This window comes from Prionailurus viverrinus, chromosome B1 (genome assembly GCF_022837055.1).
Source record: "Prionailurus viverrinus isolate Anna chromosome B1, UM_Priviv_1.0, whole genome shotgun sequence".
In the NCBI taxonomy this organism is placed as follows: Eukaryota; Metazoa; Chordata; class Mammalia; order Carnivora; family Felidae; genus Prionailurus; species Prionailurus viverrinus.
In genome coordinates, this window is record NC_062564.1 from 39,563,056 (window position 1) to 39,584,587 (window position 21,532).

General features: G+C 39.1%; 1 protein-coding gene across 11 annotated transcripts in view; it reads right to left on the reverse strand.

Annotated features, from left to right (window-relative positions):
• Positions 1 to 21,532, reverse strand: part of CSGALNACT1 (chondroitin sulfate N-acetylgalactosaminyltransferase 1) — a 342,341-nt gene that overhangs the window by 216,442 nt on the left and 104,367 nt on the right. Inside the window, exon 1 of one of the 11 annotated variants that reach the window (XM_047856673.1) lies at positions 3,367 to 3,385. The exons of the other annotated variants lie outside the window; for them this stretch is intronic. The gene's annotated coding sequence lies outside the window, so the exon portion shown is untranslated. Of the gene's footprint in view, positions 1 to 3,366; positions 3,386 to 21,532 lie in introns of those variants that run through there. 11 annotated transcript variants of the gene reach the window in all.

Consider the following 21,532-nt stretch of genomic DNA (forward strand, 5'->3'; position numbering starts at 1 on the left):
CGCTCCACCTCCTCAGCATGCTGTGGTCACATCATAAAGGGACAGGCAGCAGAGCACAGATGTGAGGCATTCGCAGTGGGCCAGCTAGGAAGTCTTTCCACTCTCCCCTTCATCTTTCCACAGCCCTGTTCCTTTTGACCTTTATAGAGGAATTCTCACACAATTTGTCAAATTTCACAGTAGAATTCCCAGAAATGATATATAAGAGATGCCAGAACCCCAGGAAAAAAATAATGAAATCAGCACCATTTTTGCATAGTTGGGTTCGCTTCAAAAGAAGAGCTAACCTCCAGGTACCTGGGTGGCTCAGTCCATTAAGCGTCCGACTTCAGCTCAGGTCAGGATCTCACAGTCCAGGAGTTCAAGCCCTGTGTCAGGCTCTGTGCTGATAGCTCGGAGCCTGAAGCCTGTTTCAGATTCTGGGTCCCCCTCCCTCTCTGCCTCTCCCCCACTCACGCTCTTTCTCTGTCTCTCAAAAATGAGTAAATGTTAAAAAAAATTTTTTTAAAAAGGGCTTTTAAATTTTCTACTTGTTTCTGCCTCTGAAAAGTATCGACAGGTCCCAGAAAGACACGATTGGTTTATTCTTTTTTATATATCTGAACAACACCATCTGGCCAAAATCAGCCTCCACAGTAGTTGAGATCCCCTGGGGCCACCTACACACAGCCAATAGTGCTTTCCCCAACTTTATGGAGATCTTTGTAACATCCTTCTAGAATTGTCTACTCAAAATGAATAGCTTGACAGTCCTCTCAGAGGTTTTATGAAGTTTTTTACCTTGATTATGTAATGCATCATTTCCTACCATTTGAATATGGATGCTTTCATAGGCTAATCAGAGCCTTGAGACAACGGTTTCAAATGTATCATTTATGACATAAAGCAATGACTTACTTGTGTCCTCTATTCTCATTACAATGTCCTAAGGAAACTGTTCTGCCTTAAAGGCTCTCTTTTCTAGTTGATATGCAAACCCCTCCTTTTCCATGAAAAACCTTAATTTTCTCACGTTAGAGTTGTTGATTTTCGTATTTAGTAATAACGGCCATCATTCTTTTTTATTTACCCTCTGCAGTTGGTAAGATTTTTATTTTACTGTTTTCCTTTCCACTTTATGATAATGTTCTCTTTTTTTGGTATGATAATGTCACAAGCCTAATTTTCCCTTCTGTTGGGTCTTGATTATTCCCCCCAAAGGCTGATATTTAAAATGAAAGCATTTAAAACTTAATGTTAGCACAATGGTTATGTGGTCACATGTATATATAGGAAACTAAGCCTACAGATACTGTTAATATTATTCCACGCAAATTAAGTCTAATACAGCATATGTAGTAAGCAGCTTCCCTTCAGGGCTGATCTAATTGTAAAACTGAAGCTAAAGTTTTTAAAAGGTAATAAGTAAGAGGGAGGGCAAATAACTAGGAACCAGTTTGTCACTGCTGCTGTAGGACTGACTTCTTAGTATCATTTACATCTGAGGCAGAAAATTACAGCTTAAGAATTATACCCATTGAAGGGGGAGGACTTTTCCCTTCTTCCCTTCTAGGTTGTTTGGCTGGTTGAATAATTAAGCTGACATAAAAAAATTAATTTCATATGTATAAGAACCCAAAGATATGACATTCAAAGAAGTGACCAAAGCAGGCAGCTTTTATGCCTTTTTGACAAGGAAGCAATAAACTTGACCTGACAAAGGGGTTTGAGGTTGGGTGGTAAATTAGTGAAGAAGTAATAAGGTTTGTTTAGATAGCCCTCTCAGCCCTGAATTCCCTGTCTCTAGTGATAAGGATGCTCTCCTGGTACAGGGAGGGCTTTCACAGGAGAGATTTACTTCCTGCCTTCAGGGGGATAAAGAAGGGTTACACTGTCCTTCTTGAAATGGTTGTTTCTCAAGTAACTTAAATTCAAAATAATCAATATGCCAAAAAGGCACACTCAGGGGTGGCATATTCAGCTACCTATCACCACTCTATGAGAGTCTACGCTAAATTAACTTGACCAGTTTTGTGTGTGTGTGTGTTCAATGTTTATTTATTTATTTTGAGAGAGAGAGTGAGTACAAGTGAGCAGGGGAGGGCCAAAGAGAGAGAGAGGAAGAGAGAGAATCCCAAGCAGGCTCCATGCTGTCAGCTCAGAGCCTGACATGGGGCTCGAACTCACGAACCATGAGATCATGACCTGAGCCGACATCAAGAGTCAGATGCTCAACCAACTGAGCCACGCAGGCACGCCCCACTGATCAGTATTTTGTTGTTGTTTTTTAACATACATATCAGAATTTGTACCTCTTACAGACATTAGGCTGACGTTGCCTGGAGGAATCAGGTAAATAGCTCCCTTCAAGGTTATCTGGAGTGAAACTGCAGGTTGAAAGAGATACCGGTTTAACTGAAGCCAAAAAATGGGTTACAGGAAGTGTCAGTTTCAGGGAGACAGGAAGTGGCAGCAGATCAAGCTTAGTGGCTTGACAACCAGCCTAAACTGTCAGGCACTAAGTGGGATTTATCTCTAGCTTCCCAACTCCTAGCATATCCTGAAACACTCTCCGTACCTGAAATGCCCTTCCTGCCTCTCAGCAAAGCACCCTTCAGGTCTTGGCTGGGATGTCAGCTCCTGAGAGAGGCCCGCCTTGACAGCCCCCGTCTCACCTGTGTCTACTGCTACAGAAGGCAGAGCTGGGAATGAGAGACAAGGACAACCTGAAGGGAAGAAATGGTTGTGAGGCTGCCCAGGGTGGCAGCCACAGCCCATCAATGCCTACTCGGCTCTGGGTCAACCTAATCGTGGGCCCATCCTTCTTTCTGCCCTATAAGATTTTTAATCTCGCTTGGCTCATTATTCTAATTAATTTTGGTTTTCAGAAGCATTAAAAATTTATCTCAAAGTAAAGTTAAAGAAACTGGAAGAATTGAAAAGGGAGCAATAGAAAAAAACAATAAAGGGGGAAAGGGTACTTGAAATGCGTTACAAGTGAATGGAATCTAAAGGCACAACAGACTGACCCACCTGGAATTTAAGTAGTTTTAGGAGAGCTTTGTAAGAAGTATTTGTGTAAGGGAACTGAAAGGAACCGGAATAGAAAGGAGGTACAACCAAAGTGGTTCCTTTCCCAAACTGAGACACAGTGTCAATTCACTGCTCACCAGTATGAAAGAGCTGAACCAGGCCTCTGGGAAGCTATTTTATAAATTCAACAGATTACCATCATTTTTATAGACCACATTCAGATACAAAAGTACATACAAAGACTTACATAACTTCCAAGGTCAGTTAAAACCACAGCATATATAATTTGCCGAAGGCTTTTAACACTGTAAATGCCTACTTTCTGTGCTCTTTCTCCAAACTTTTATGGCTCACCAATAAAGAGATGTGTCATCATGATCTATTCTCTAATGAATCCTCCCTGTCTGTCCAGGACTCTGAAAAGAGAAAATCAGGAGTAAATGTAAATGTTGTCCTAGCCACTCTAAAAGTACAAAATTAAAGAGGCCTGATACCCTGTAATGAAAATGTTCTACTTAAATGAAATCTCATTTTCAAGGGACCCAACTGCAGAACAATCAACAATAACAGGCTTTATGTCCAAACGGGAGAGGAGGAGAAAGGCATAGCATGCTTGCCCTTGGTTAAGGAGGGTTATATTTAAACAATGAGGAATAAACATGTCTATGACATGGGGTCTGAGAAAAATATGCTGGGTATTTTTTTTAATTAATGCGAATTCTGCTCCCAAATTTTCACAGAAAACTTTTTCTTTTCTAGTCTAATTATGCATTGCATTATTAACCACTGCCAGGAAGAAGCCAAAGGATCATAAAAATCTATTATATCACATCTAAAGCAATGTGAGGCTCTGGGTGCCCTCAGTGGACCACACATTCTGGCATGATCGAGATCTGCCAGGTGGGACTGGGGAAAAGAGATGCATTACAACATCAAGCTTGGGAGATACTCAAAATAGAAGATGAATATTGAGAACCACAACATCACACCAAGTTTTGGGGGCCAGGAAGCTAGGGCCAGTGATTTAACACATTTGACAAAAACATTTCCCCCTCCTCCCACAGCTACAAAGGAAGAGGGTTGCTTTTCTTACTAAGGTCACAACAACATGCACCTGTTTTGACTTGAGCCACTCCATGTCACTATAAACAGATGGCAAAATATTAAAAACCTTCCTGAATTTACAATGACATATCCATCTGGAAATGCTCTTTGGGATACCCACTTTTTAAAAAATTTTTGTTGTTGTTTTCATTTTTTAGAAAGAGTGCGAGCTGAGGAGGGGTAGAGACAGAGAGGGACAGAGGATCCGAAGTGGGGTCTGCACTGATAGCAGCAAGCCTGACATGGGGCTCAAACTCAAGAACCCAGAGGTCCTGACCTGAGCTGAAGTCGGGTGCTCAACCAACTGAGTCACCCAGGCTCCATGGGATACACACTTTTAAAAGAACAGTTTTGGGGGCACCTGGGTGGCACAGTCAGTTGAGTGTCCAACTTCAGCTCAGGTCATGATCTCACAGCTCGTGAGTTCGAGCCCCATGTCAGGCTCTGTGCTGACAGCTCGGAGCCTGGAGCATGCTTCGGATTCTGTGTCTACCTCTCTTTCTGCCCTAACCCACTCGCATTCTGTCTCTGTCTCTCTCAAAAATAAATAACATTTTTAAAATAATAATAAAAAATAAAAGAACAGTTTTCAAAAAGTTATATAATAAAAAGATAGGGGAAGGAGGATTAGAAAGTGAGAGCTAATAAATTTAGTTGAAACTTAACATCATTTCAGTAATGAATGTAATGAAATGTCTGAAAAGATTACCCCAATGAAGTTAAGCTTTATATTGTAACAGATAGCATATTCTTTTGTAAGCTAAAGCTTACAAAAGTAAAGTAAAGCTTTACCAAGTAAAGCTTGGTACACCTAAATGTACCAAGATTATTTGAAGGGTCTACTGGTTTTCTTGTAAGAATCTTGAGGCTTGTTACATGTGATAAATCTGCACAAGACTAATGCACAAAGCAGGTGTCAGTAGTAATATCATCATATCTTTATACAATACGTTATGGCTCTTCAGGTGCTATTATATGCATTACTTTATATTACCATTATAGTAATTATTATTCCCATGTGAGGATATCAGCCAAGAGAAGTAGCTTAGCTATATGTAAAAGAAAGTCAGTGATGGGATCAGTCCTATAAACCAAGTACCCAAACCCCAAATCCAATACTTCTTTATTCTCCCCTTCACTAAGATCAAGTTTTCTTTAGAAGAAAATTAATTTCCTCAAGAAAGGTAATATTGCATGGTGGTTAAGCGTATGGCTTTGAAAGATGCTCAATATCGCTCATCATTAGGGAAATGCAAATCAAAACTATAATGAGATACCACCTCACACCTGTCAGAATGGCTAAAATCAAAAACACAAGAAACAACAAGAATATTGTTTGGCATTGAATGTGGAGGAAAAAGGAATCCTTGTGCATTGTTGGTGGGAATACAAACTGGCATAGCCATTGTGGAAAACAGTATGGAGGTTCCTCAAAAAGGTAAAAATAGAAATACCCTACAATCCAATAATCACACTACTGAGTATTTACCCCCCAAATACAAAAAAACTGGGGTGCCTATGTGGCTCAGTTGGTTAAGCGTCCAACTCTTATTTCTAGCTCAGGTCATGATCTCACAGTTCATGAGTTTGAGCCCCATGTTGAGCTCTGCACTGATGGTCTCTCCCCCACTTGCGTGCATGTTCTCTCTCTCTCAAAATAAATAAGTAAACTTTTTTTTTAAAATAGCATTTTTTAAAGAATTGTATTTTAAACAATACTAATTCACTAATTCAGAAGGATACATGCACCCCTATGTTTGCTGCCACATATTTACAATAGCCAAATTATGGAAGCAGCCCAAGTATCCATCAATAGATGAATGGGTAAAGAAGATGTGATGTATACACAATGGAATATAATTCAGTCATAAAAAAAATGAAATCTTGCCATTTGCAACAACATGGATGAAGCTAGAGAGTACCGTATAATGCTAAGCAAAATGAGTCAATCTGAGAAAGACAAATACCATATGATTCCACTCACATGTGAAATTTAAGAAATAAAACAAATTAGCAAAGGAAATAAAAAAGAGAGACAAGCCAAGAAATAGACTCTTAACTATAGAGAACAAACTGATGGTTACTGAGGGGAGATGGGGGGGAGGGGGGGAATGGGTGAAACAGGCGAAGGGGATTAAAAGTACACTTACCAAGAAAAGCACTGAGTAATATATAGAATTGTTGAATCATTATATTGTACAACTGAAACTAATATAACACTGCATGTTAACTATACTGGAATTAAAATTTAAAAACTTAATTTAAAAAAAGAGTATGGGCTTTGAAAACAAACAAACCTAAGTACCAGGCTTTGTTCTGCCATACACCAGTTGCATAACTTTGGATAAATAACCTATCTTCTCTGGGCCTCAATTTTATCATCTGTAAAATGGAGATATTTGTATAATGGGCCTATGATAGCTATTATCATTATACATCAACTTCTGGTTTTTCTCTCCTTCCCTGCAAGGGTACTTCCCAGTCCCCCTGCAGTTGGATGGTGTCATGTGACCAGTTCTGACCAATGAAACATGGACAGATGTATGGCATGTTGCTTCCAGATCTGGACAATGAAAAGCACATGCATGACGCTGCAGCCCCACTCTTATCCAGCCTGGGGTTGAGGATGACAAAGTTGTGTTGATACTGGAGCAGCCTGGATCACCAAGTCACCTCATCAAGTCCTGCTGCCCAGACTACAGTGCACTTTGCTCTGTTGTGTGAAGCCACTGAAACCACGGCATTGTGACCACAGCATAATCTAGCATATCCTGACTAATACCCTCTTTGTGACTCTTGCTGTGATGATCAAATAAAACTATAAAGGAATTATAAAAAATCGGCCCCTACTATTAACATTGTACAGTGGTTAAATATGAGAACTAGGATTGTAAACTCAAAACACCTAATTTATAGTCCATTTATTCCCTCAACAAATATGTATTGAGTATCTATAATGTGTGAGGCCCCATCTGGGAGCTGAATATAAAGTGATGAACAAGACAGACACTATAGCTCATAACGCCCCAAGAAATAAATACATCTTTAAAAATCTTCTAGGAACCCCTTTCTGAGGGAGTTTAGACACAATCCTTCAGGAATATATATGGATATGTTCTAATGACTTGGAAAGGAATGAAGCCCTGCCCTGGGAAGGATCTGAACTGTTATAGCACCCATGTAGGTAGCTCCCAACACCTCAAGTCAGCCCACACGTGGGACTCACTGAACCATCCTGCCTGCTAACAAGAGCTCTAAGTGTCCAAGGCACTTGCCAGAAACGATAGAGACACAGTGAAAGAACTCTGATTTCCATCAAGGATATTCTAGTGAACAAATAGTTTACTAGCATTAAAATCTCACAGTGTACCCTACAGCAATTTGCCAGGTATCCAGTTCATTTTATGAAATGTGTGAGCTGGAGATAGATAGACCTCCTAATATTTTTAATTTCACTGTTTCCTCCTTGATTCTCAAAACTCTACTTTTCATGAGCAGGAAATTTTCCCATAACTCCTCCTCAGAATTGAATTGCTAGAATATTCTTGACTGGACCACTAAACTGTTGCCAGACACATTCTCAATGTAATGGTTTTGAGTCCCTGATTCAGCCGTATTTTCTTTTACTTGAGTAAAATGATTACATCTGGAAAGTGTATAAACTTGGACTCAAAACTCAAAATCAGTACCCACTGCATCAGAAAAACAACACTATTAATTCTAGGCAGATTCCTGTAGAATTTAACCGTGAGGCACTATAGCATTTCTCAGTAGTGGATCTGTCACACTCAAATCTAATTTAAATTCCAACAACTTTGCTTTAGAAGCTTTTCCATGAAATCTGGTATTTGCCTGACTTGCCTGCTGTAAATTCTATTAACCAAACTCTGCAGGACCTTACACTACTCTTGAATAATTCTACACTTGGAAAAAACAAAAAAAGATTATGAAACTGCCAGCAAACACCTTTTATATTTCAGAAGGTAAACTTACAAGTTTAAGGCTTAAACTTTGGTTGTTTTTCCTTTCAGAACATCCAAAGGTTGAATTCAAACTCTGGACAATCACATTTTCCAAGGCACAGGAGAGAAGCCCTAATGAAAGCCTATTAGAGTTTGGGACCCACAGGTGAGACTCAGGCTGCTAAACCCGAAACAAAATCTCACTTAGTCCTCTCCTGCCTTTCCTTCAGCAACGATGGAAACATCTGGGGCAAAGGCAGATTCAGTATCATTTTTCTGACTCGTCTCTCTAAGTCCCTCAGTCCGTGGGGTTTTCGGGTCTCCTGGGACATGGAACCTACTCTCCTTACCAGTAACAGTGACCTGTAGACACTGTCTGTCTCTTCCAACCATCTCTCCTCCTCACATCTCCTTCCTAAACCTTCAGGATACCCAAGTCCCTCCTGGGCTCCCTCCTCACCTGAACCCACCAGACCCACGCTCCATGTCCAGTCCTAAGGGAGCCGGCTTTCTCCAGTAACAACAGATGGGAGTTAATGGGATAATAAACCAGATCACACCAGGTTAACAAAAGGCCTTGCTCTGGTTAAGACATCTACTAAACAGCACTGCTTGTGGGGCTGGAGCACAGGGCAGACCCTGGGGACTCCGCTGAGCCCATCCAGTGGCCCTGCGTGCCCTACTTTGGGGAGGGGTCATCAAAACAAGATGTTGCCTTGAGACCACATGATCCTTCAAAAAGAAGTACTATTTCTTTTTTAAGTTTCATAACACTCACTCAAGGCACTTTTTAAAATGTATAAAAACATTCTGAAATGTAGGAAGAAACAAAACCTATAGATGTTCACTGACATCCTCAGATAAGATCACCTTAAATAAATTAAACAAACAAAACCTTCCCAACAATGTGCTGAAGAGGTAGCAAGGGAAGCAAAGCCATGACTCATGACAAACAAGTGAACTCCAAACGCCTTCAGCTTGCTTGCTAGTGTTTTGCTTCATGGTGCCCCCAGCCAACCTTATCTGTAAAGAGCCAGATAGTAAATATTTTCAGCTTTGTAGGCCACATAAGGTTTCTGTTGCATATTCTTCTTTGGTTCATTTTACAGCCCTTTAATAGTGTAAAAACCATTCTAGCTTGAGGGCATTCGCTGGCAGCCTTTGGCCACATTTGGCCATTTGCAGGCTGTGGTCACACAGTTCTGCCTTGGAACATCTTTGGTGCTCACACAGGGCCACCTGATGACCATCTCTGACCCAACAAAAACTAAGAAACTTTTGTTTAAAAGGAAAGTGCCTTTCTAGATAGGCACTAAAAGAGTTCAGTTCTGCCTAAATCATTTTATTGGTTTTACACAGTTCCAACAAAAATCCTAGAGCTATTTATGTTTCCTTTTAGTTATTATTTTATTGGTTTTTACTTCAGGGTGGGAGGGGAGAGAGGTCAAGGGAAATAGAGGTCAAATAAAGAATTGGGCTAAATGATGCTATAATTTATATTTTAGAAAAGGTTAAAATAAGTAAGTTCTAGATAATACTGTAAGAAGGAAAAATACAATCTTTCAAGTAATAAACCATATTATAAAGCTACAGTAATTAAGAGTATCATTCTAGGATAAATCAGAAACAGATCAATAAAACAAAACAGCATAGAAACAGACCAAAAGTTAGATAAAACATAAATACATGATGAAGTCATGAAGTGTGATGATACAATGGCTTATTTAACAAAAATATTGCAGGGTCAACTGATTATCTATAGGGGGAAATCACGTTAGATTTTTTTAATCCCAAAATGTACTCCAAGGTAAATGCCAAGTAAATCACAGAGTTGAAGTTGTAAAATTCCATTAGAGGAGCTAGAAAAAAAACATATAGTTAAATATACTTATCTTTCTGTATTTGAAAAGACTTTCTTCTTTTTTTAAATCTAAGGGAAAAAGACTTTTAAAACTGATGGCAGAAATCACACTCACACAAAAGATAACAACTGACAACTGAAAAATCAAAATTAGTAAATTAAATTAGCATATTTAATTTTACATCATAAATTATATATTCCATAGTATGTCATAAATTACATAGTAAACTAAAGTGCTCAGTAAAATTTAGTAAGTTAAACACAGGTAAACATCAAAAAAAATTATAAAAATATAAAGGCCAACAACTAATTAGGAAAATTTTCAACAAATGAAATGGAAAAAGGGTCAGTATCCTTGGCATATAAAGATCCCTTGTAAGCTGTAAGAAATATACCAAACTTCAATACATAAAAAGTAGAGAGTTTTTTAAAGGACTCAAAAAAATTAATATATAGATAAAAAATGTTTAACTTTACTGGTAACCAAAGAAATATAAATCAAAATAGCACCATTAGCGTTTGCTTATCAAATTAGCCATGTACAGTGTATGGGGGCAATGAGTCCTACACTCTTCCCCCACTGCTGGCTGGAGTGGAAACAAACTCCGGTAAGTAATCTGGCAAGCATTATTTACCAAGTATCTCTAAAATGGTCATATTTTTTATTATTAATTTCATTTCAAGGAATCAATATAAATGAAACGATCATAAATCTGGACAAAAATGGATGCACTACAGCAGACCTGGGAGCATTATACATAAAATGAGAAATGATTTAAATGCCTAACACTGGGGAATGGTTAGTAAGCTGTGGCATATACATACTATGAAATACTATGTAGCCATTAAAATTATATTCATGGAGAGTTTTTAATGATGGAGAATTTATTATCTACATTAATTGAGAAAGAATACAAAATTGTGTATGTGCTAGGATCTCAGTTGTGATAAAATTCACTCACACACACACACACACACACACACACAGGTTAAAAAGAAATATGCCGAAATGTTCAAGAGTGGTTATCACTAGAAAGAAAGAAAGAAAGAAAGAAAGAAAGAAAGAAAGAAAGAAAGAAAATAAGAAAGGAAATGTTGATACTCATCAAGCCAAAACTTACTCAAAACCAGAATTACAGAACTGACAGTGACCTCATGCATCTAATCTTTGTATTGTAGATTAAAAATAATTAAAAGTACTCGGGGTGCCTGGGTGACTCAGCTCAGGGCATGATCTTGCAGTTCAAGTGGGTTCAAACCCCACATTGGGCTCTGGGCAGACAGCTTGGAGCCTGGAGCCTACTTCGGATTCTGTGTCTCCCTCTCTCTATGTCTCTCTCTCTCTCTCTCTCTCTCTTCCTCTCTCTCTCTCTCTCTCTCTCAAATATAAACATTAAAAATTTTTTAATTAAAAAAATTAAAAGTACTTTATGAAACTGAGACATATCCCCCATGTATCAGCATCTTAACCCAACCTACAGTCAGGCCAATGCCAATCATGCTTCTTTGTGAACATCAGCAGAGTACTCTGTATAGGCAAGACACAGGTCTAAAGTAAAAGAACCAGCATCAATCAAAGTTAAGGGTCCATGTAAAATCCCTGTAAGCAGGAAAATTTAATTTATTAAGTTGAAAATGATCAATAACCTTGATTTTGTTATTATTAGATTGTCAGAGCAACACATTTTAATTAATTTAGACCTGCTCTCACTGTGGCAGGAAGCCGGGAAACAGGATTCACCAGCTACTAGATTCTAATACAATAAACTAAGGAAACAATGTACTGGGATTCTTAATGAATTAAGTAGGGAGAAACAACTCTTGGGAGCATGATGCAATAGTATTAAGATACAACAGTAGGGAATACTTAAAACACCCTCTAATTAGAACAAGAAGGATCTAATCCAAATGCAGATAACAAAAGGTGTAGAAAGTACTCAAGTAACAAGTTCATTCTGGCAGAATGCTGTGGTGGAAACAATGGAGACTGTGGAGTCACACAGACAGGGCCTGGAATCCCAGTGCATCCATCTATAAACTTCACTCTCTGGCAAAATCCTTAACCTCTCAGAGCATCAGTTTCCTCATCTTTCAAACATAGATAGTAATTAACCTTTCAGGGTGGGGGTAAGGTTTGAGATAATAGATATTAGACATCTGGTTCAAAGCCCAGTATGCCTAACAATGAATGGAACCCATTATTCTCTTGATGAAAGACCAGGGACCAAAGAAGCCAGCCACGTGTCCCTGATGCTGTGGGCACTGCTTTCCCTTTCCTGGCCAACTTGCAGGCCCTGGTGGGGGGGGGGGGGGGCGGAGATGGGGGAGCCTTGCTTGGTGCTGGCAGGGGGGCCAGAGACAGGTAGGAAGAGAATGATCTAACAATAACCCTCAGTGATTATATGGAGCCCAGACCCTGACAGTCCTTGAAGTTTCCCCCAGGCAGTGCTGGCCTGGGTTCTGATTCCACTACACCCCAACCCAGACTCCAAAGAGCCTGGAACAGACCTGGGGACCAAGGGGTAGAAAAAAAAGCAAACATAATCCCCAGAGAAGGAACAAAATAACCACAGAAGGGGGCAAAATGCATGTTATAGAAAATACAATAAGCCTTATAAATGAAAGAAAAGTAACAAGAAATAAATTAAGAATGAGAAATCAACAAATCTAGAATAAGTCAATTCAGTAACACTTTAAAAGAGATGTTGAACACAAAGAATGAAGGAAATTGGCAGTGATGGGAAGAATTAATGAAGACAAAAATCAATACTCAGTAGAAAAACAAGAGAAAAATACTAGAAATACAATGTAAGTGTGCGTAAAATAAGAATGGGTCCTGGTGTGCATCAGGATCCTAAGAGAATTAGACAATGACCTTACTGATTGAGAGAGAGAGACAGAGAGAGCAAGAAAGTGTGTATATTTACAAAGCTCTAGTCATCTCCAGAAGCTGAGAAAGATCCTGGGTGGTATTACTGATCACTGAAAAATTAAAGGGCAATTCTGACAACTTATCAATATATTAAGCCTCCGTTTTTCAGAGAAGTAATAAAGATAATTTGAGGAGATAATTCAAAATCATTTAGCAACATCAAAATTGATTGTAATTATATTACGGGTAGTTGAACAAGGAGTAATAATGAGCCCTTATTTAGAAAAACACAACTGTGTCAGACAAATGTGACAGCTTCTTGCATTGGTATAGACAAGTCTATTTTTAGGTGGCAGGACAGCACTGTGGTTAAGGAAGCCCCATCTTCAGTGTGAGAAAGACCTGAGGGTCAATCTCAGAGCTATCCCCTTACCAGTTTGGACATGTTATTTAATCTCTCTAAGCCTTAATTTTTCACCCACCTCATTGATGTTTGTGACAACTAATAATTAATTGAAAGAAAGACATAGCACATGGTAAGAATCACATAAATGGTAACCTATTTTGAAGCTTTACAGCATCTATTGTGTTGAGCTAGAATTTAAAGGGAGTGGTGCAGGGACATACTTCCTCAATGTCAAGATCTTGTCAAGTGGCTAAGAAAAAATGACAGCCATGTTGATAAACTCCTCAGAGAATATATGTATTATTTCCTTTGTCCTAGCAACAAGGTTAGCACTAGATGGCTGAATGATTGAGCTTACCACAGAATATCTGTGAACCCTACCTGTCTATTGGTCCCCTAAAAAAGAGCAAATCTTCTGTGGCCCCATGCCGTCCCCCCACAATGAACCTCACAAACCCACAGCAGCCAAACTCAGGCATCACAGGCTTACCTGAAAAGCATTTACTGGAGTCTCACAGATGCAAGGGTATTCCTACAAGGTTGGGAGAGGTCAGCTGAGAGCCTGCTGCATATCACTGTGACCGTGTGCCACATTCAACACACCTGATATGCAACAAGTATGTCCTGACTGATGCCAGGGACTAAAAATAGCCATGCACTGGCACGCCTCTTGGAATGTAAAGTTGTCTTTGTTTCTCTTGCAATTCTTCAGCTCATCTGAATATTCAAAAAGAATCAAGTAATCATCAGCTAAATGGATTAAAAATGTGTATTTTCATGTTAATCTTAATTCTCACCACAGACTAGTGTTGTGTTTCAGAAGAGCAATATATTATAAACTCTATAAAATTCAATGGCTGAATTATTTACAAAATGTAAAATAGATAAGAAGGGGCCTGCAAGTATTTTGGGTCATTCAAAAATTACTAAGCGAAGATCACATGTCGGGATTCTGGTCTTACTTTGGAGAGTATATTAATATTTTTTAATATTTAGAAGAAACTGTTTTGCCGACATCCTAAGTAAAAGCTATATGGTAGGCTCTGTTGGCAGCAGGAATATGGACAGTGAGATGTTTGAGTAGAAGGAAGGGCTCTATGCTGTGCTAATCTCGGAAAACGAGCCCAGCTGACAGTGCAGCTGTGCCAAGAGGCTTCAAGGAGCATCCAGAGGCCAGACCCTATGCAAACCAGAACAGGAAACACACAGTTGTGCAGGGGAGTTTTCCCAACTCTTTGTTTCAATATCTCTACAATACTTTCCAAGTCAGTGAATATAATGATAGTTTGTTGCACATCATATAGTTCCTCTTTGAAAACAGCTCACTATCGGGGCGCCTGGGTGGCGCAGTCGGTTAAGCGTCTGACTTCAGCCAGGTCACGATCTCACGGTCTGTGAGTTCGAGCCCCGCGTCAGGCTCTGGGCTGATGGCTCAGAGCCTGGAGCCTGTTTCCGATTCTGTGTCTCCCTCTCTCTCTGCCCCTCCCCCGTTCATGCTCTGTCTCTCTCTGTCCCAAAAATAAATAAAAAAACGTTGAAAAAAAAGAAAACAGCTCACTATTGAGCAGGAGCCCTGCTTCGCTCTCTTTCCCTCTCTCTCTCTCTGCCCCTCACTCACTTGCACCCTCCCTCAATCAATCAATCAATCAAAACAGCTCACTTTTCCACCTTTTGCTCCTTCAAACCCTTACAAGCAAGATACTACCTTCCTACTCCTACCACCAAACTATTCCAAAGAATCTAGCAATCTTGATAGAATTTCCAAATATGTATGGGTATTTTTATTATATATTCATGAACAAAATTGGATTTTTAAAAATTACAGTTCAAATGTGACTATGAAAACAAGTTAGGAGAGTGCTTTTGCGAGCCTAACCATCTAACTCTTCAATTGCACTCCTAGGTACTTATCCAAATAAGTTGAAAACTTATATCTGAAACAAATTTATGTCCTGCATACAAATGTTTATAGCAGCTTTACTCATAACACCCAAACTTAGAAGCAACCAAGTATCTAAGATGTCTTTCAATAGGTGAATGAATAATCATATATCCATTAAATGCAATATTATTCAGTGATAAAAATAAATGAGTTTTCAATCCCTGGAAAGACATGGGAGGGGAGGGGACTTTAATGCATATTCTAAGTAAAAATTCAGTCTGAAAAGGCCTCGAACCATATGATTCCAACTATATGACATTCTAGAAAATGTTAAACTATACAAACAGTAAGAAGACAGTAGTTGCCCATGTGAGGGGGCGGGGCTGAGGGTGGAGTAAAGGGCAGATGGACAAATAGGTCAAGTTAGGGGATAATATTCAAATTACTCTGTATGATACTTAATACTTTCATGAATACAGGACATGAAAGCTATACAACCCAAAAAATAAACCCTAGAGTAAACTATGGACTTTGGTTAATAATATAGTATTGGTGCCTGGGTGGCTCAGTCAATTAAGCATCCGACTTTAGCTCAGGTCATGATCTCGCAGTTCATGAGTTTGAGCCCTACATCAGGCTCTGTGCTGACAGCTCAGATCCTGGAGCCTGCTTCAGATTCTGTCTCCCTCTCTCTGCCCCTCCCCCACTCACACTCTGTCTCTGTCTCTCTCTCAAAAATAAACGTTAAAAAAATTTTTTTTAATTGTATCAATATTGAATTATAACTTGTAACAAATGTAGTCTATACCAGTTCAAAAGTTAACACTAGAGAAAACCATGGGTTGGGGGAAAGGGAACACACGGGAACTCTATGTGTCTGTTCATTTTACTGTACACTTTTAACTGCTGTAAGAAATAAAGTTTATTGGAGGGAGCCAAGATGGTGGAACAGCATGGAAGTTTTTTGTATGTCTCACATCCATGAAATACAGCCAGACCAACACTAAACCATCCTGCATACCTAGAAAACTGATTGGAGGATTAACACAACAATCTGCACAACCTGAACCACAGAATTCAGCACGTACGTGGCACAGAGAGGTGACTTGAGGAGACAGAAGCTGTGGAGGGCAGGGAGGTGCTTTTGCATGCAGAGAGGACAGAGACAGTGGGGAGAATACAGGAGAAGCACCCCTTCCCAAAAGCAGCTGGAGAGAAAGGGGAAAATTGGAAACAGCCACAGGGACTGAACTAAAAAGGGAGAAAGGAGAGGGTTTAAATCCATGAAGACTGTAAACAGGGGGAGCACAGAGCCTGCAACTCCACAGCTCAATACCGGAAAGTGCTCTAGTGGGAAGGGAAAAGACCCAGGAACAGAGTGGGGTCTGGGAGGTTCTTGGGCCACACGGGGAGAAGTGGTTCCACTGCTGGAAGGACATTTGGTAGGGGCTGTGAGGCAACCTGGGCCCAACAGACCCCAGAGAATGGCCACATTCGCTGGTGCTGGAACAAGGTCATTAAGGGTGAAGCCTGGTGCCAGATGTGTGTTGTGATTTTCCATAATCCTTGAAACACTGCTGCTAAACTATCTTGAGAACTTTTTCTGGGGCAGGCTGGCACCTGGCCGTAGTCTCCGGGCATCAGCAGCAGCACGGTCCCACAAACTTTCCTGGGTACAGCTGGCATTTGGCCATTGCTCGGTTAAACCCTCTGCAGAGGGGCAGAACGGGTCAAAGCCACAGTCCCTCAGAAGTAAGGGGCCACAGAAAACAGCCACATCTGAGACAAAACTCAGGAGAGAAGTACAACCTGGGGCTTGGTCACAGTGTAAAAGCAGGGAGTGGACAAAAGCTGAAGACAAAGGACAGGTGTGTGATTGCTGATCAGGTAGAACAGAGTTCCAATACTAGGAACTGGGTAGCTGGGTGACACCATTTTCACCACTCCTGCACATGCGCATATGCACCTACAAGCGCCACAACAATCAACCCCAGTAGGCTAGCAGTGCCGTCAAGTGGAGAATGGAGCCATTACACTAAGCCCCGTGCAAGTGGGCCAACCTCAGTCTTCAAGAATAGAAGTCTCACCACCTGATTAGCTTATGGACTATAAAGCGCTTCACAGTCTGACTTCTAGGGGAAAACGAAGTAATTTCAGTAGTATTTCAGTCTGTTGGCAGGTCCATTTATTCAATTTTCTTTTATTTTTTTTCTCTTTTTCACTTTTCTTTTTTTTTCAATACAGAAAGAGAAAAAATTCATTTTTATTTTTAATTTTTATTAAAAATATTTTTCTTTAATTTTTTCTACTATATTTTTTACTTTTGTGTGAATTTTTTCAAATTCTAGTTTACTTCCATCATTTCATTTTAGTCTACTTCAGTGTATTCACTTTTTCAAATTTTTAAACGATTTCCTTTTATTTTCTTCTTTCCCCTTTTTCTCTAACATATCAAGCCACTTTCAACACCCAGACCAAAACACACCTAGGATCTAGCATCATTTATTTGGGGTTTTTTTGTGTGTTTTTAATTTTTTAATTTTAATTTTTCTAATTTTAATTTTTTCTACCTCATTAATTCCTTTTCTCCCTTCAAAATGATGATACGAAAGAATTCACCCCAAAAGAAAGAGCAGGAAGAAACGACAGCCAGAAACTTAACCAACACAGATACAAGCAAGATGTCTGAACCAGAATTTAGAATCACAATAATAAGAATACTAACTGGAGTCGAAAATAGATTAGAATCCCTTTCTGTGGAGATAAAAGAAGTAAAAACTAGTCAGAATGAAATAAAAAATGCTATAACTGGGCTGCAATCATGAATGGATGCCACGGCGGCAAGGATGGATGAGGCAGAACAGAGAATCAGTGATATAGAGGACAAACTTATGGAGAATAACAAAGAAGAATAAAAGAGATTAAAGCAAAAGAGCATGATTTAAGAATTAGAGAAATCAGTGACTCATTAAAAAGGAACAATATGGAGCGCCTGGGTGGCGCAGTCGGTTAAGCGTCCGACTTCAGCCAGGTCACGATCTCGCGGTCCGTGAGTTCGAGCCCCGCGTCAGGCTCTGGGCTGATGGCTCAGAGCCTGGAGCCTGTTTCCGATTCTGTGTCTCCCTCTCTCTCTGCCCCTCCCCCGTTCATGCTCTGTCTCTCTCTGTCCCAAAAATAAATAAACGTTGAAAAAAAATTTAAAAAAAAAAAAAAAAAAGGAACAATATCAGGATCATAGGGGTCCCAGAAGAGGAAGAGAGAGAAATAGGGGTCAGAGGGTTGTGTGAGCAAATCATAGCAGAAAACTTTCCTAACCTGAGGACAGACACAGACATCAAAATCCAGGAAGCACAGAGGATTCCCATTAGATTCAACAAAAACTGACCATCAACAAGGCATATCATACTCAAATTCACAAAATACTCAGGCAAAGAGAGAATCATGAAAGCAGCAAGGAAAAAAAAGTCCTTAACCTACAAGGGAACACAGATCAGGTTTGCAGCAGATCTATCTACAGAAACTTGGCAGGCCAGAAAGGAGTGGCAGGATATAGTCAATGTGCTGAATCAGAAAAATATGCAGCCAAGAATTCTCTACCCAGCAAGGCTGTCATTCAAAATAGAGGGAGAGATAAAAAGTTTCCCAGACAAACACAAATTAAAGGAGTTTGTCACCACTAAACCAGCCCTGCAAGAAATTTTAAGGGGGACTTTTTGAGGGGCGAAAAGATGAAAATGAATGAATGAATGAATGAATAATAAATATATAAATAAATAAGCAAATAACTACCAAAAGCAACAAAGATTAGAAAGGACCAGAGAACACTACCAGAAACTCCAACTCTTCAAGCAACATAATGGCAATAAATTCATATCTTTCAGTACTCACTCTAAATGTCAATGGACTAAATGCTCCAATCAAAAGACACAGAGTAACAGAATGGATAAGAAAACAAGATCCACCTATATGCTATTTACAAGAGACCCACTTTAGACCTAAAGACACCTACAGATTGAAAGTAAAGGGATGGAGAACCATCTATCATGTTAATGGTCAACAAAAGAAAGCTGGAGTAGCCATACTTATATTGGACAATCTAGACTTTAAAATAAAGACTGTATCAAGAGATGAAGAAGGGCATTATATCATAATTAAGGGGTCTATCCACCAAGAAAACCTAACAATTGTAAATATTTATGTGCCAAATGTGAAAGCACCCAAACACATAAATCAATTAATCACAAACATAAAGAAACTCATTGATAGTAATACCATAATAGTAGGAGACTTCAACACCCTACTCACAGTAATGGACAGATAATCTAATCAAAAAAATCAACAAGGAAACAATGGCTTTGAATGACACACTGGACCAGATGGACTTAACAGATATATTCAGAACATTTCATCCTAAAGCAACAGAATATACATTCTTCTCCAACGCACATGGAACATTCTCCAGAATACACCACATACTGGGACACAAATCAGCCCTCAGCAAGTACAAAAAGATCAAGATCATACCATGCATATTTTCAGACCACAATGCTATGAAACTTGAAATCAACCACAAGAAAAAATTTGGAAAGGTAAAAAATACTTGAAGACTGAAGAACATACTATTAAAGAATGAATGGGCTAACCAAGAAGTTAAAGAGGAAATTAAAAAGTATATGGAAACCAATGGAAATGATAAAACCACAATCCAAAACCTCTGGGATGCAGGAAAGGTGGTCATAAGAGGACAGTATATAGCAATCCAGGCCTTCCTAAAGAAGGAAGAAAGGTCTCAGACATACAATCTAACCTTACACCTTAAAGAACAGGATAAAGAACAGGAAATAAAACCCCAAACTAGCAGAAGACAGGAAATAATAAAGATTAGAACAGAAATTAATGCTATCAAAACCAAAGAAACAGTAGAACAGACCAATGAAAGCAGAAGCTGGTTCTTTGAAAGAATTAACCAAATGGATAAATCAGTAGCCAGTTTGATCAAAAAGAAAAAGGAAAGGACCCAAATAAATAAAATCAAGAATGAAAGAGGAGAGATCACAACCAACACAGCAGAAATAAAAACAATAATAAGAGAATATTATTAGCAATTATATGCCAACAAAATGGGCAATTATATGCCAATAAAATGGAAAAAATGGAAAAATTCCTAGAAACACATACACTACCAAAACTGAAACAGGAAGAAATAGAAAATTTGAACAGACCCATAACCAGTAAGGAAATGGAATCAGTATTCAAAAATCTACCAAAAAACAAGAGTCCATGGCCAGATGGCTTTCCAGGGGAATTCTACCAAACATTTAAGGAAGAGTGAACACCTATTCTCTTGAAGCTGTTCCAAAAAATAGAAACGGAAGGAAAACTTCCAAACTCATTCTATGAAGGCAGCATTACCCGGATTCCAAAACCAGACAGAGACCCTACTAAAAAGGAGAACTATAGACCAATCTCCCTGATGAACATAAATGCAAAAATCCTCAACAAGATATTAGCAACTGACTCCAGCAACACATTAAAAAAAAATTATTCACCACGACCAAGTGGGATTTATACCTGGAACGCAGGGCTGGTTCAATATCTGCAAAACAATTAACGTGATTCATCACATCAATAAAAGGAAGGACAAGAACCATATGATCCTCTCAATAGATGCAGAGAAAGCATGACAAAATACAGCATCCTTTCTTGATAAAAACCCTGAAGAAAGTAGGGATAGAAGGAGCATACCTCGAGATCATAAAAGCCATATATGAAAGACCCAATGCTAATATCATCCTCAATGGGGAAAAACTCAGAGCTTTTCCCCTGAAGTCTGGAACAAGACAGGGATGTCCACTCTCGCCACTGTTATTCAACATAGGATTGGAAGTCTTAGCCTCTGCAATCAGGCAACACAAAGAAATAAAAGGCATCCAAGTCAGCCAGGTCAAACCAGGAGGTCAAACCTTCACTCTTCACAGATGACATGATACTCTATATGGAAAACCCTAAAGATTCCACCAAAAAACTGCCAGAACTGATTCATGAATTCAGCAAAGTTGCAGGATATAAAATCAATACACAACAATCAATTGCATTCCTATACACCAACAATGAAGCAACAGAAAGAGAAATCAAGGAATCGATCCTATTTGCAGTTGCACAAAAAAACCCATAAAATACCTAGGAATAAATCTAACCAAAGAGGTGAAAAATCTATACACTGAAAACTATAGAAAGCTTATGAAAGAAATTGAAGAAGCCACAAAAAAATGGAAAAAGATTCCATGCTCCTGGATAGGAAGAATAAATATTGTCAAAATGTCTATACTATCCAAAGCAATCTACATATTCAATGCAATCCCTATCAAAATAACACCAGAATTCTTCACAGAGCTAGAACAAATAATCCTAAAATTTGCATGGAACCAGAAAA